Source organism: Miscanthus floridulus, chromosome 2 (assembly GCF_019320115.1).
Source record: "Miscanthus floridulus cultivar M001 chromosome 2, ASM1932011v1, whole genome shotgun sequence".
NCBI classification, from domain to species: Eukaryota; Viridiplantae; Streptophyta; class Magnoliopsida; order Poales; family Poaceae; genus Miscanthus; species Miscanthus floridulus.
In genome coordinates this window covers 54,820,882-54,837,738 of record NC_089581.1, presented here as the reverse complement: position 1 = coordinate 54,837,738, position 16,857 = coordinate 54,820,882, and the positions used below count along the sequence as shown (strand labels likewise).

Sequence of the window (16,857 nt, the reverse complement as noted above, 5' to 3'; positions counted from 1 at the left end):
GTCATTCGCCTAGGTAGTGTATTTTTCTCTCACACCAAACCAGCCAGCAGTAAATAATCCACGATCCAGCCTAACTAGCCGAACATACTGTATATTTCTTAATGATTTGCTCGGAGCTAGTAACCTATCATGTTCCTTTTTATGACATATGAGATGATAAATATCCACTTCATTCTAAATTATAAGACATTTTAGTTTTTTTTTAAGATTCATAACTTTTTCTGGCACTTAGATATACACTATGTCTATATGCATAATAAAAATAACATATTAAAAAACAAAATGTGTTATAATTTAGAATGAAGGAAGTATTTACACCCAATTCTAGTTTATAAATATAGATTTAGAGCATCTAGACATAGTGAATAGCTGGGTATAACCCAATTCTAGTTTAGTGATTTTCCGATTGTGGCAAGTATGAACGTGTCTTTTTATCCACCGTTCCTCGTGCGCCTTGATATTTTCTTTCTTTTCTCTCCATTTCTTTCACCATATGCTCGGAGCAATTTGTTTATGTGTCGGGTATCAGTATCAGGGATACCCAGAAGAAGGAAACTAATGGCCGTGAACGCTAACACGCTCAGATGGTCAAGAGCGTATCATGGTCTCGCACGGCCCCGAGGGCACGGGCTTCGTCTCGCCCAACCTCAAGGATACGGGATCTGGGTCACCCGACCCCAAGGGTGAGAGCTCCATCTCGCCCGACCCCTCGGGCGAGAGCCCCGTCACGCCCGACCCCGAGGGCGCGGGCTTCCCCTCGACCGACGGAGGTCCGTACCGCCCCTAACCACTACGGGTCTAAAAGTACGAGTCCAGGGTCAAACTTCTGATGCCAGAAGGGGGAAAGACGCGTCTTGACGTGACCCACAGCCATGACGGGCCATGTCTGAGGATGCACGTCGCCAACAACATTGAGCGTGCCAGCGCTGTGCTACCTACTCCCCATACGACCTCTAATGGAGGCGTCAGCAAGCTATACCGTCCACTGAGACAGGATGGAGCGCCACGACTGGCTGACGACGCCAGCGTACGGCGCCAGTGACAAACAGGGCCACGACAAGGAGTCGTCATCTATAGGGTCGGCAGGACCCGCGTAAAGGAGATGGAAGACGTTGTAATACCGACAGCCTTCCTCTTCTCGTCTCTCTCTCTCTGCATCTCCCCCTTCATATATTAAAGGGGGAAGCAGGGCCCCCCACGGGGAGGGCAGTCTAAGACACATCTAACACGTCTAAGCGACGGAAGGCTTAGATGCTCGGCAGTAGACAGAGAGCTCAACCAGACTCACTCTTTTCACCAGAGACTTGGGACTTTCTCCCTCGCTCGCCTGTTTGTAACCCCTACTACAAACCAAGTGTTGGTAACACGAGCAGTAGTAGACTGCACGTAGGGACGGTCCGCCCGAACTACTATAAATCTTTATGTCCTTTGAGCACAGTCATCCGGGTCAGACGCGCAAACTAGAAATTTATTAGCCAGTGATTCAAAACACCGATAGTTGGCGCGCCAGGTAGGAGGCTTTTGCGCGTCTTGTCGTCCACAATATGCCATGGATGGCTAGCCATGGCATTAGCTGGGTCCTAGGAGCGCACATGCGTTTCGGGAGCCTAGACTTCATCGTCACCACGGAGGGAGAGTTGGCGCGGGCTCCTGCCCCCATCAAACTTCCTCGCTCCACCGACCTTGACGCAACCATCGAAGCCTTCAAGGAGCTGCAGCTACGCACACCAGAGGCCTGTGTCCCCAGGAGCGACCACCTCCTCGGCTTCGATTACAAGAGGCTGGAGCGTCAGTTCGACGCCTTCCTAGGACCCCGACCGTCCTAGGAGGATGTGCGCTGCCTCACCTTCTCCTTCGCCAACGTCATGACGCAACTTGCTGGAGGGGAGTCGCTCTTCCTAGAATATCTCATCTGGGACGCCCCAACAGCATTCCCGTTCGGTCTGCGCAATGTCGCGAGGACGTTGGTCACCTCGTGGTACAGCGCATGTGCCTGCCTCCCACAGATGATGAATTCGTGGGAATGGCCGATTACATCATGGAGTCTTTCCACGACCTTCTCACGGGAGATTTAGAGTTGATCTCTGGCTCTGACTCTAGTAGGGGGAGCCATCATGCCTTGCGAGAATGTATTATGGCAGGTATCCCCGAAGGACGCGTCGAAAGCATCCATGAGGGAGGGCTACCCCACCAAACAACTTCGACGATGAAGTCGAAGAAGATACGGGGACCCTTCCCTGATGTAGATGGAACAGCTAAGGGCGCGACATCAGGAGCTTGAGGATCCGCACCTCTAGCTGGAGCAGGAGCGCGTGGAGCTCAAACACGAGATCAAGCGTCACGGGAATGGTGGCCGCGCACGCGCCATCGCCCGCGACGTAAACTGGACGATCGTCAAGGACGACGGAGGCCTCCCGCACTTCGCCCGGGTGAAAGGTCCTAATATGGCTAGAGGGGGGTGAATAGCCTATTTAAAAATCTACAAATCAACTAGAGCAATTTGATTAGTATGACAAATAGCGAAATAAAAACTTGCTCTAGCTCTACAAGGGTTGCAAGCTACCTGTCCAACAATTCTAATTGCAATGATTACTAGGCACACAACTTGCAATGTTACTACTCACTAAGAGCTCTCAATCTTGCTACTCTAAAGAGCTTCACTAGATGAACTTAAAATAACAAAGCAAGCTCTCAATTCTAATTACACTAAAGAGCTTGCCACAACTAGTTTGCAAGAATATAAATGAGTGAGTAAGGTGATTATACCGCCGTGTAGAGGAGTGAACCAATCACAAGATGAATACTAAATCAATCACCAGGAGAATACCAAAGGGCAAGAGACAACCAATTTTTCTCCCGAGGTTCACGTGCTTGCCGGCACGCTAGTCCCCGTTGTGTCGACCAACACTTGGTGGTTCGGCGGCTAAGAGGTGTTGCATGAACCTCGTCCACACAATTGGACACCGCAAGAACCTACCCACAAGTGAGGTAACTCAATGACACGAGCAATCCACTAGACTTACCTTTTGGCTCTCCGCTGGGGAAGGCACAAGACCCCTCACAATCACCATGATCAGAGCCGGAGACAATCACCAACCTCCGCTCAATGATCCTCGTTGCTCTAAGCCGTCTAGGTGGCGGCAACCACCAAGAGTAATAAGTGAATCCCACAATGAAACACGAATGCCAAGTGCCTCTAGATGCAATCACTCAAGCAATGCACTTGGATTCTCTTCCAATCTCACAACGATAGAGATGAGTGGGAGAGCTTTGGCTAAGCTCACAAGGTTGCTATGTCAATGCAAAATGTCCAAGCAAGTGAGTTTGAGTCGGCCATGGGGCTTAAATAGAAGCCCCAACGAAATAGAGCCGTTGTACCCCTTTACTGGGCACAACACGGGGTGACCAGACGCTCTGGTCAATTCGATCGGACATAGGACCCAATGTCCGGTCGCCCGATGCTTGGCACGTGTCATTGGCTTCAAACGCCGATCACCCGATCTCAACGGTCAAGTGATGACCAGACGCGTCAGTTAGAAAGTGACCAGACATAGGACCCTAGCGTTCGGTCATTTCTAGTAAGGTTCCAAACGCGAAATTTCACGACCGGACGCGTCCGGTCATGCTCGACCGGACTCACCCAGCGTCTGGTCACTCAATGTTTCCTCTGTGCGCCTCACGTCAGCGTACGTCAGCACTGACCGGACGCACCCTGTCAGTGTTTGGTCAGTTTACACACCAGCGTCCGATCACAAGACTGAGACCGTGTGCTTACTGTTGTCACTGACCGGACTCTGAACCCAGCGTCTGGTCACTGCACCACCAGCGTCCGGTCACTCTATGAACCCCTGTCTTTTCTGTATAGGACGTCGGTGGCACCGTCGGACTATCCGCACTCCACTGGTAAAGTTTCTAACCCTTGCTCAAATATGCCAACCACCAAGTGTATCACCTTGTGCACATATGTTAGCATATTTTCACAAGCATTTTCAAGGGTGTTAGCACTCCACTAGATCCTAAATGCATATGCAATGAGTTAGAGCATCTAGTGGTACTTTGATAACCGTATTTCAATACGAGTTTCACCCCTCTTAATAGTATGGCTATCTAACCTAAATGTGATCACACTCGCTAAGTGTCTTGATCATTGAAATAAAATGTCTCCTACTATTTATACATTTGCCTTGAGCCTTTTGTTTTTCTCTTTCTTCTTTTCAAGTTCAAGCATTTGATCATCACCATGCCATCACCATCATCATGATCTTCGCCATTGCTTTATCACTTGGAGTAGTGCTACCTATCTCATAATCACTTTGATAAACTAGGTTAGCATTTAGGGTTTCATCAATTAACCAAAACCAAACTAGAGCTTTCACCGGGCTAGTCAAAACATAGCTACCACGGTGGCCCTACTCCAAAGGCTCCCAGAGCCCGCGACACCCGAAGACCATCAGGCCCACCGCAAGATCTGCACGCTGCTCGAGTGAGCAGTGGTGCAATAGGTAGAAAGCTCGTTGTCTCGGCGATTTGAGCTTGATGCCAGTTAGCGTGTGTCTTCGGGACGACATGGCCAGGACATGTCCATCCACCAGGCGTCACGCGTCGATGGGGGACTTGCCATGGTCCCAGTGCATGAGCATCTCGGCCTAAACCGTGACGCACGCAACACCCTAGACTCATGTAGGCGCAGAAGGGGTGACAAGAGAGAGGAGGCTGGTTGTGGCTATTATCCTCATCGCGGGAGACACTACGATAGTGGCAAAGATCGAAGCCCAAGCCCTGACCAGCTAGGGCCCTAGGCTTTTGGCTGGCACATCCATAACGCGGCTTTCCCGCCACAGTATCTACCGTCGACCAATGTCCTGAAGTACTCCGAGGAGATGAACCCCGGCTTGTGGCTCAAGGACTACTAGCTTGCTTATCAACCCAGTGGCGTGGATAGTGATTACTTCATTATATGCAACATCCCCTTGTTCCTGGCCGATTCGGCATGAACATGGCTGGAGCACCTTCCGCCCAACCGGATTCAAAGTTGGGCGGACTTGAAGGAGATCTTTGTGGGAAACTTTTAGGGCACCTACACAGCCTTGGGAACCCCTAGGTTCTAAAAAATTGCTGACAGAAGTCCAGAGAGACTCTCCACGAGTACATCCGACGCTTCTCTAGGCAATGCAATGAGTTGTCTGATGTTGCCGACACCGACATCATCGGAGCCTTCCTATCTGGGACCACCTGCGAGTCCCTAGTCCACAAGCTGGGATGTAAGGGCCCTCGGACCACCAAGGAGTTCCTCGACATCGTGATCAGCCTTGCCTCAGGCGAGGAGGCGGTCAGAGCGATTTTTGATCGCTCTAAAGGCAAAGCAAGGCAGGACGAGAATGCCATCGAGGACCCCTCTAATAGTTTGAACAAGAAGAAGAACAAGCAGCAGCATGAGGGCTCGCTCGTGGCCACTGTCGAGCGGAAAGGTGGCCGGGCGTCCATCGAGAATGCTCCCAACCACTTCGAGAAGCTGCTCGAGGGGCCATGCCCAAACCATGCCTTGCCCATCAAGCATTTATACAAGGACTGCAGCCTCATGAAGCGGTTCCTGTCTGGCGACTCCGACAAGGGGGACCAGAGAAAGAAGCTGGAGCCAACGATAGACGACGCCAAGGGGAAGGACGATGGCTTTCTAACCCCAAATAGCTGCCTCATGATCTTTGGTGGGACGGCGGCCAACGACTCTAAGCACCACCAAAAGATCACATGCCATGAGGTCTACGCGGCCAAACCGACCACGCTGTCTTTTCTCCGGTGGTCGGAGTCCGCCATAACCTTCAATCGATCTGACCACCCAAATAGCATCCCACAGCCGAGGAGGTATCCACTCATGGTTGACCTGATCATCGACATGAAGTGCCTCACCAAAGGTGCTGATGGATGGAGGCAGCGGCCTCAACATCCTATACGTCGAGACACTTGATGCCATGGGCATCGACCGGTCGCGTGTCCGACTGACCGGGGCGCCTTTCCATGGCATCATGCCAGGGAAGCAAGCCGTACCGCTCAAGCAGATCGACCTGCCCATCACCTTTGGGGATCCGACCAACTATAGGACGGACACCCTCACCTTCGAGGTGGTTGGATTCCACGAGACCTACCACACCATCCTGGGATAACCATGCTACACGAAGTTCATTGCTGTCCCCAACTACACATACCTAAAGCTCAAGATGCTAGGCCCGCGTGGGGTCATCACCGTCGACACCACCTTCCAGTGCGCTTATGAGTGCAAGGTTGAGTGCTGCAAGCATGCCTCGGCAATCATCGCCTCCGAGGAGCTCACGGTCATAAAAAAAGGGACTGCAAGGAGGCACCCGACTCCAAGTGGTCAGCCAAATCCTTGAGCCCACGAATGGCATCAAGGAGGTCCTCATAGACCCCAGTAGCTCTAGGGCAAAGTGGTGCGCATCGGCACCACGCTTTCCTCCAAATGGGAAAGCGTGCTTGTTAGCTTCCTCCACGCCAACAGAGATATCTTCGTGTGGAAACCCTCAGACATGCTAGGCATCCTGAGGGAAGTCACCGAGCATGCCTTAAAGATTAGGCCAGGTTCCAAGCTGGTGAAGCAGTGCCTACACCGTTTCAACGAGGAGAAGCGTATGGCCATCGGTGAAGAGATCACAAAGCTTTTGGCGGCCGGATTCATCAAGGAAGTGTATCATCCCGAGTGGTTAGTCAATCCCATCCTTGTACGAAAAAAGAATGGGAAATAGAGAATATGTGTTGACTACACGGGTCTCAACAAGGCATGGCCAAAGGATCCGTTTCCTTTGCCACGTATAGATCAAGTAGTCGACTCAACCTTAGGGTGCGAAACCCTCTCCTTCCTTGATACGTACTTCGGGTACCATCAGATTATGATGAAAGAGTCCGACCAGCTTATGACCTCTTTCATCACCCGATTTGGATCGTTTTGCTATGTCACGATGCCTTTCGATCTAAAAAATGCGGGAGCTATATACCAGCGATGTATGCTCAAGTGTTTCGGAGACCTCATCGAGCGAACCATTGAGGCCTGCATAGACAACATCATGGTCAAGTCCAAACAGATCGACTAGCTTGTAGCTGACCTAGAGCAGACCTTCGCAAAACTACAAGCAAACGGCATCAAACTCAACCCTAAAAATGTGTTTTTGGGGTCCCGAGGGGCATGTTGCTTGGGTTCGTCATCTCCGAGCATGGCATCGAAGCCAACTCAAAGAAGATCATGGCCATCACAAGGATGGACCCAATCTAGAACCTAAAGGGGGTACAACGAGTCATGGGATGCCTCACCACGCTTAGTCATTTTGTCTCATGCCTCAGCGAACGAGGCCTCCCACTGTACCGGCTTCTAAAGAAGACTGACCGGTTTGCGTGGACTCTCGAGGCTCAAGAGGCACTCGACAAAGTCAAGAAAATCCTAATGAAAGCCTTGATCCTAGTCCCGCCAACCGATGGAGAGCCGCTCCTGCTCTACATTGCGGCCAACACACAACTAGTCAGCGCCACCCTAGTGGTAGAGCGGGAGGAAGAGTGACACACCCTCAAAGTGCAGCGCCCCGCATACTTCATTAGCGAGGTCTTGTTCAATTCCAAGACTCGCTACCTGTAAATCCAGGAGCTCTTGTACGCCATCCTGATCGCTAAGAGGAAGCTGCGTCACTACTTCGAGTCACATCCAGTGACGGTCGTGATGTCCTTCCCTCTTGGCGAGGTTGTCCAAAATCAGGACGCCACGAGGAGAATCACAAAGTGGGCACTCGAGCTGATGGTTCAGGGCATTTCATATGCCCCTTGAATGGCCATCAAGTCCCAAGCGTTGGCCGATTTCGTTGCGGAATGGACTAAGATCTAGATGTCTCCAGCAGCCGTCGACCAAGAGTACTGGACGATGTACTTCGATAGGTCGCTGATGAAGAGAGGCGCTGGCGCTAGACTGGTCTTTGTTTTACCCCTCGGGATACACACATGTCCCGGTCTCTAACCTCTCTCCACCTTCCCTACCATCCTCTCTGACCATCCCTCCCCAATCCACCTCTCTCCATCTAGGTGCACACAACACGGGGCTAGGGGCTGAAGCTGCGAGTAGTGGGCTAGCTGCCGTCAGGGGCGACCGACCATCCCGTCCTTGCGAGTAGGGTCATGACTCCGCCGAGTCACCTGGTCCTCCGCCGACGGCCAACTACCCAGCGCTGGCACGCCCCCGCTTGGCCGCCTCAGTCCTATGGCCTCCGCCCTTGGCCGGTGCTCGGAGGCCACAGCCAGCCACCTAGGCACCCACGTCCCACACTCTACAGTTGTGCTGCTCCTCTCTCCTGTTGCCTGCTGCGGTATGCTTTTGTCGCTTAAACAATAGTAGATTTTAGCTGAACCCAACTCTAAATTTGGTACCAAAATTACAGTGTTTTTAGCCGAATTTGAGCCCCGACAACTTCTAAACGGTGTAGGTTTTTATCCATGTCCTTAAACAAGATCGGTAGACCTTTATGTCCAGAACATATTTCTTTATGATAGAATGAATCATGTACATGTGAATTTAGGAGAAATTCTTTGATGAACATAGGATCTCAGTCTCAGTTGTGAGCTCTGAACTTATAAATTGCAAGTATATTATTATCATAATTTTGACATTAGTTCTCCAACCTAATGTATATTGTGTGCTATGTAATAAACAAGGTATTGTGCTAATTTGCAGCAATCTAGATTAGAGAAGATAGCTAGCCGATTTGGTTTTTTATATGCTCTGTTACCAATATGATTTCTGAGAACTTGAGATGCACAAACGACCTTTATTCTAGAACTTGTCACTTGTACTACAAATTGCAATCAGTAGCAATAGAAACTTTAGTTCCAGATAGTCGTTCTAGGAAATCAGTACTTAAAAGTTTCTAGTGTTCAAGGGATCTGTTCCTCATATTTGCAGGCACGTATGGCCAATGTGAACTTATCAACACAGGCCTAGTGGAATCGTGATGCAACTTTCACTAGCTATTTTAACTTATGCAGCTGCCATCACTGAGGTATCCCTTTTTCAAATTACTATACTAGTAGTGCAAATTACTATACTAGTTGTGTTAAAAAAAATTACTATACTAGCAGTGCAAATGCAAATGCCAAGCTAAATTGTTTTGGTTATGTTTCTAGCTTTAGTGTGCATAGGATAAATTAAATTAGGAGATTTGCAGAACTTATCTTATAACTAGTTCAGCTATGTTTTCTAATTTGTTAACGAACTGATATGCTAAGTTCAGCAAAGTTTTCTGATAGAAGTCTATGCATTCTGTTTGTCCTGTACCTTAAAGACTAATTGTGTTTTGTTTTTCTTTCTTTACCCCTATAGATGATGCCTCATGCAGAGGAAACCAAATGATTGTTCAGGTGAATATCTTCATCGATCCATTCATTCATCAATCATTTTACAGAAGTCTTAAATGTAGAGATCTAGTGCAAACATTTGACTAAGTGCTATGCTGTTATGTTCACCTCATGTCGTGTAGGCCTATCTAGGCTTTCAATATGCTCGTGTCTTCTTCCTGTTAAGTTGACAATCTTTAAATAAATAACAGTTGTGATGTAGAAGTTTTAACTTGGCCAAAAGACCCTTGCACTTTTTTCAAAGATAGTACCTTTGCACATGTGAGTTTTATTACTGATCAAGTATTCTTTGCAGATGTTTGATGAGGCTATCTGTGAATTGTGGCAAGAGGATCAAGGTGCTCATGGTGGCTATTTTCATTAGTCACAAAAGATTTTGTTGTGCGAGCAAATCATATGAGTTATTGCTGTACAAGCCAACATCTTAGTTTTGTAGGTATTTGAGTGTAGCTTGGTTATTGCCTTAGTATTTCGTGTGAAATATTGTACAAGTACAAATATTGATGGTTTCAATAAAAATGATGAGCAATATTTTATCTATTGTGAGCTTTGTTCCAGTTTATATGTGTTTCATGAGTGTGCTTTAATGTGTGGCATGGTTAATATTGATTGTATGGTTAATGCTGTGATGATTTGGTACTAATTTGTGATGTTCTTTTTCGTCACTATGATTTGGATCTAGGCTTGGATATGGGCTGGTTATAGGAGACAGACAACTAATTCATGACGAACAAAAAAGCCAATATGTGATGGTTCATTTTGGTCCAACAAATGTATGACGCGGGATACATGATATTTTTCTTGATCATCATCATAAGTTAACTGTGACGCTTTTTTGCTTGTCTGTGACCAAAGTAAGCCGTCATGCACAAGGGTATTTTTGTAGTGTTAAGAAGTTTATAAGACACCTTAGTAATTAGTAAATGCACTTGGCAGTTTATTTGTAATATTATGCAAATCAACAATTCTTTGAACTCAACAGTACGTGATCCTGAGCTTGAAATGCCTTATGCATTCTAAATAATTTCCTGGCATTATGTATGGTACATCAAATCTCCCTCTAATGTTTGAAAATGCTCGTTATCAAAATAAAACTAGCATATGGTCGTAAATAGATCCTCCATAAGAGATCTAAATACTTAACAATCGACGAAGAATGAAATTTCACATTGATCCTCAGTTTCCTGTGTACCCATCAATGTATGCTATAGTGGTGAGATTAGTACATATACAACATACTCAATCTTACGCAAATAGAAAATATTTTTGGATTCCCACGTACTAAATGCATATGGGGGATATGCAGTTAATCTCAAATCAGGAGTGTGTAAATCTACCTGACCCCAACACGAAGTTGACAAATAGCAATTCACTAACAATGATCCTGCTACGATCTTGATGTCATACTCATAGATTCCATTTATCCTTTTGTATATGTAACTAAACTTTTGATATACCAAACAATCATCATTGTAGGCACAAATGTTCAGTAGTGTTCAGGATAATGAGCTCACAACAAAGAGCCATTATTTATCAAATATTTGGCTAAGTGTGGATATTTCACACACTCTTGATCATCTTATAGATGTATCTTCACAACCATAAAATGCCTGAAATGTCCATACAATCTTTGTATTGGACCCACACATATTCTCTTGAATATGATCGAGAAATCTAAGATATTTAATTTGATTTTAAGATAAGATGACCTTAAAATCTATTTTCCTTTGGTACTTATCGTAGCCATACTTTGAGAAAATCTCGTGTCTACGTACTCCATCCGTATACTTCTATCATTGCTCTCAGCGTCCTTTCATATATAAAATCGATGCCAATCATAATAAGTCAGCTAGTGCGATCACTGGCCTGTCATGCATGCTACTCCAGCATATATACTCCATCCATATACGTTGAAGCGGACACGCATTTCGTATTGAGTACGATTTCATTTTCATAGATCAACAACAACGTAAGTAATTAATCAGGCCCCGTCTCTTTGTCGTCGGCATGGCAATTGTGCCTAGCTAGCTAATTGCCCATCCACGACCACGAGTGATTCGTCCTCTCGATCGCCTGGCCTTTTGCATCTTGAGATGTAAAAGGATTCTATTTCCGTTTTGTAGATGTAGGATTCTATTTCCGTTTTGTTCTCATATGTAGAGTAAGTTTTCCTCAAATCAGTTCACGGACTCAGACACCGCCGCCGACGCCGAGATTAGGCAGGAGCCGCGTTGCCGCTGCCCACCACTGCCGCGCCGTCCAGCAACGTCGCCTCCTCGCCCACCATCACCGCTGCACACCAGCGACATCGCCGCCGCCCTCCAACCCCATCCTGTAGCTCTGCACCACCGCCGCCCTCCATTGCCGCACCAACGAGAGATCCATCTGGTGACAAATCCAACTATTGAGCGGACTCCTACAGCCTCGAGCACGACTCAAATCGTCAATCGCTGAGCACCTGCCCTCCTGTCTGAGGAGATCCACCAGGTAAATTCTCTATGGAAGAGCTACTGGCTGAATTGGAGAGAGTTAAAGACGTCAGACCTGGGAAGCCACAAGGAACTGGGAAAAGGAAGTGTTCCAACTCTGAAGGGGATCATGTGGAAATTTGGAGCCGGATGGTTGGTTTTTGGAAGTTACCATATTGGAAAGAGTTGAAGGTGAGACATAATCTTGATGTGATGCACATTGAGAAAAACATATGTGAGAACCTAATTGGAACAATTCTCAATATAAAGGGCAAGACGAAAGACACAGCTAAGGCTAGGTTTGATTTGAAAGATTTGGGAATTAAAAAGGAGCTGCAATTTAGAGAGGATGGAGATCCATGTGAGATGCCTCATGCTAGATGTACCTTGTCCACTGAACAGAAGGCTTTTTGTGGTTTTTTACGGGAGGTAAGTTTCCAGATGGATTTGCTTCCGACATCTCAAGATGGGGATAGAAATCAGAATGATCAATCGATCCCGCAGCGTAACACAAAGCGCATGCACCTAGCTAGCTAGTACCACATCCGCCGCTCGGCGCTAGCTGGGCGCGGAAGGTGACACGTACATACAGTACAGTGCGTGAAAGCTACAGCACTATTGACCTCTCGCGTTGTCGTATCTCTCGTGAGTAAGTACTACGTCGGTACGTGCTGTCAAAGATCTTCCACTGTACTTGACTTCGTTGAAAACTACGATGGAGGACACAATCCCTTTTGTTAAATACTCCTACTACTTTGTCAAAATCATCCTTGTTGTTTTTTTTATGAATACAGGAGGGGCTTCCCCCTACTGACTTTTATTAAATGAAATACAAAACTTTACAAAAGGGTTCACGAAACAAAGAAAGAAATAAAGAAAATGAGCAAAATTACACCTAGCCTTCTAGCCGTCGACTAATATGGGGTTCATAACTAGCTTTTGCTCTAAGGGTAACTTGAGCAAATTCCTTCTTGAAGATGGCCTTGCATCGTTGTAGAGATGGCTGAATGCCCCTGAAGATAAGGTCATTTCTCACTGACCAAATACTCCAACACATTGTGATCAGAATCTCCAAAGCAAATGGACAGTGTAGCTGGGCTCTGTACATAGCAATTACCACAAATGGATCATCAGTCTGGGAAGGCAGCAAGCCTAGGCTTGCCCAACAGATCTGTGCAAAGGGACAGCTAAGGAACAGATGTGTGACAGTTTCCTCAACCGGTGATGCAACACAGTGAACACAATTATAATCTTCTAAGAACATATGCCTCCTTCTCAAGAGCTGTCTAGTACTCAATCTGTCCCTAAGAAGAAGCCAAAAGAAGATTTTACGCTTGTTCTGACAACAAGTCTTCCATAACCATCGAAACACTGGATGGACTTGTGGTGAACCTGTAAGATGCTTGTAAGCCTTCTTAGGGGAGAAAACTGAAGAACCCCAGATGTATGTCCACTGATCTGGTTTAGCTTGGAGATGAAGATCATTCAGTAACTGAAGCAGGTCTTGAAATTGCGTGACAACATGATTTTGATAGATAATTATTGCATACAAATTTCAAATGATTTTATCAAAGCGGTACTACACATTGTTCACAAATGGGCATATCTCGCACGTAGTTATATGACTAAGTGAAGCTTTGGCTGGCAAGCACCAAGGGTATGGAGCTCAAGATCAAGCATCCTGACTTTATTACTGAACTGAGGTATAAGGGAATTTCTTTTGCTGTGTGATTGGGGTTATTTGAGAATTGTTGATCAAGCAAATTGTACTATATTAAATGTATTTGGGTTATCTGGGAATTTTTTTATCAAAGCAAAAGGGGCAGTATGATGATACTGACTATTGGATCTACCATGCTATGCTGCCATTGTCTTTTTGGTGTCTATTGTTTTGTCTCTAATACTTCTGTGTTTTTTCACGTTTTCAGATCTGTCTAACTCAAAGTTGCTAGATGCTAAACTATTTGTTTTTACTGCTATTTTGACCCAAATGCGAGAAAATGATTGAGAATTTGGTTATGTTTATAATGCTCAGGTGATTTGTCAGGTTCAGGAATTGGATACTTCTGGCACCTCTAGGCTTGCTTCTCTGTTGACTACTAATGCAGGTTGGTCTAGATAAAGGTTCACATGGAAAAAACCATTGACTTTGGAAAACAGGTCTGTATTTGGCAATAGCATGACCCTGCAGATTATGTTACAAGCTTATGTATAGTTTTGTCGGCGATTTCGGTTGCATGGTGAATATTGCTATTTCAGCTAATACCATTACTGCCTTGCTTTTAATTATTCGCACACAAACGTACCCTTCTAAATTTTTTATGCATAAGTCCATAAGAGAAACAAAACAGTCTTATCATAGGTCTAAACTGTTCCAAAAACAACTTTAACTTGCTATGGAGTTTGGGAGACCTGATTCTGTTAAATGCGTCCAGGCATTTGGTAATCTTATGGGGATGCTCAGGTAAGACATTTCTTCATTATTTAAAAATACATCCATTTTGAAAATTTGAAGTTTCACTGCTCATGCAATTATATGTCACACACATATTTATATCTAAGGGATACAATGATGCGTAGAAAACTGAATTGTGCCTGTTGCGTTGCGTGCAAGGATTATCCTAGATACCTGAATATATACGTGGAGATGAGCCCGGCTGGGTAACACGATAATTGGTGAATAGGTTTTTTGTTGCTGGAACACAGTAAAGATCCATTATTTCAGTTGTTACTTCGATTGAAATATTGTTATCTTTCTGTCACCAATTATTTAAGATTGAATGTCAGCAATTGAACCTTACATATGAACACAGCTTATTTTTTTATGAGTATAACTTCTGCATCATACTACTATTTCTTATTCTAGAATTGCATGAGTGCATGTTACCAGGTTTTTACATTTATTACCTCGTACCGTTATCTGCTTTTTCTTCTGAACTTGAAATTTGTTTTGGTTCCTCAAAGAAGTGAGTGCCCTATGTCGGCGAAACTTTATGAAGGACGGCAGTGGCATTGCCTTTGTGATGAGGTACTCAAATGCCCTTTTGTTGTTGCAGGTTTTGCTTGGGCTCAATGGATTAATCATAATAAGATGGCGATAGAGCATACCTTCCCCAATCTAACTGATGTAATCTATGCTGGTGTGCATCTCTTGTAGAAATAGTGCCCCTTACTACACACAAAACAAGTGAAGCTGTGGAGGTGTTCACGGAGAAAGTGCTGAGTTGGTTGCATGATTTCAATCGAACTACACCAACTCCATTTGGTCTGTACGAAATGATGCGATTTTCAGGCAAATCCAACCATCCCTACAGCATGGCAAGTGGCATCGGGACGGATTTTGCTCAAGTTATTCTTAGAGCAAAGAATATTTATACAAACCACAAATTAGTTTATGGCTAGAAGTTTATGTATAATCCTTTTGTAACTTTCTTTGTTTCATAAGCCTGTTGTAAGACTCTTTTGTTTGCAATAAAAGCCCAGTAGGGGATCCACCTCCTTTTTTTTTCAAAAAAAGAAAAAAAAAATCCAATCTGATGAGTTTGGTAATCGTGCTTAATCTTGGTTATGTTCGTTAGCTACTCCCCACGACTTGTGTGGTGTTCTGGTATCCCCAGAGGAATTTGTTTATAATCTAGTAACACTAGAGGTTAAAACCTTAATTGCTTTCAATATAAGCATAGGAAATCTCAGCTCAACATAAAAAGGTGTAGAAATATGCTCGATAGGGCGCGCGAAGCGCGCTTCATATTCTAGTTTAATTAAAGCACACCAACGAAGGCACTTGGTCCATGACAACAGCTCATGTTCTTCTACATTTCATTACACCACAGAGGAAACAGCAAACACTCTTCAGATCTCACAGCAGCTGCTCCCGGAACACCCTCAGCACGTCCGCGAACGTGACGATGCCAGCAAGGCGGCAGTCGTTGTCCTCGTCGAGGACCCCACAAGTAGCTCACCCGGTGCGCGAGGGCCTGCACCATGACCGCCACCAGTGAGCTCGCGGGGCTGCACACCACCGGCTCCTCGGCCGACCGCCGGCCGTAGCTCCCCGACGACGGGCGCCTCAGCTGCGCCCGGCCTGCCTCCTCGTCGGACGAGGAGGACGCGGAGGAGAGGGACGAGAACGACGACAGCGTCTCGTCCTCAATCAGCGCGAGCATGGCGTCCAGGCCCTTGTCCTTCAGCCCGGCCCTCATGGCGCGCAAGATGTGCTCCGGCGGCGACCCAAAGTTGTCGACGTAGGCCATGAGGTCTGCCGCCGAGAGCGTGGCGATGGCTGCGGCCGCCGTCTCGTCGCAGGCCGCGAGAAGGGCGGGGGAGATCTCGCCGACGAGGTGGCCCGTCTTCGGTGACCACGGCGACGGCCGTCTCCGTGGCGACGGCGCGGCGGATGAGGGCACGGCGGACAGGGCCGCCTCGCCGGGGCGCACCGAGAGGAAGTCGGTGCGCACGAGCCCCAGGGAGGACACGGAGCGCGCGGCCACATGGTAGAAGAGGCCGATGGAGTTGAGGAAGTAGCGCACGAGGTCCTCCTGCGTGAGCCAGCAGAAGTCGCCGGCGGCGGCGGCCTCCGACGCCGCCGCCGCCAACGAGCTGCTTCCTGCGCCCGCCAGCGCGGAGTGGGACGGCGAGCACCTGCGCCCCCGCTCAGAATCGCATCAAGCGCCTCCAAGATACTGCAGAAAGAAACCTCGCACTGGTCAGCTCAAAACGAACCGAATCTATGCCGTGAATCCCGTGATTAAATAGGCAAACGCAAGACACGGAGACAGGATCCCAAAAGAATCACCACTATTTTCAAGAAAAGATTCGATTAAGACGCACAATTTTTCCAACAACATGCCAAGATCCTCCTTTCATTGCACGACTCGATCAAGCGGCGCCGTTTTCCAGCAACACCCCCCCCCCCCCCCCCCCCCCCCCCCCCCACACACACAAAAAAAAAAGAAGAAGCAGCATCTCGCAAGGAGACATGCGGTCA

General features: G+C 46.9%; 1 pseudogene; it reads right to left on the bottom strand.

Annotated features, from left to right (window-relative positions):
* Positions 1-15,557: 15,557 nt before the first annotated feature.
* On the bottom strand, positions 15,558-16,717 carry LOC136536559 (CBS domain-containing protein CBSX5-like; annotated as a pseudogene).
* Between the last annotated feature and the right edge of the window lie 140 nt (positions 16,718-16,857).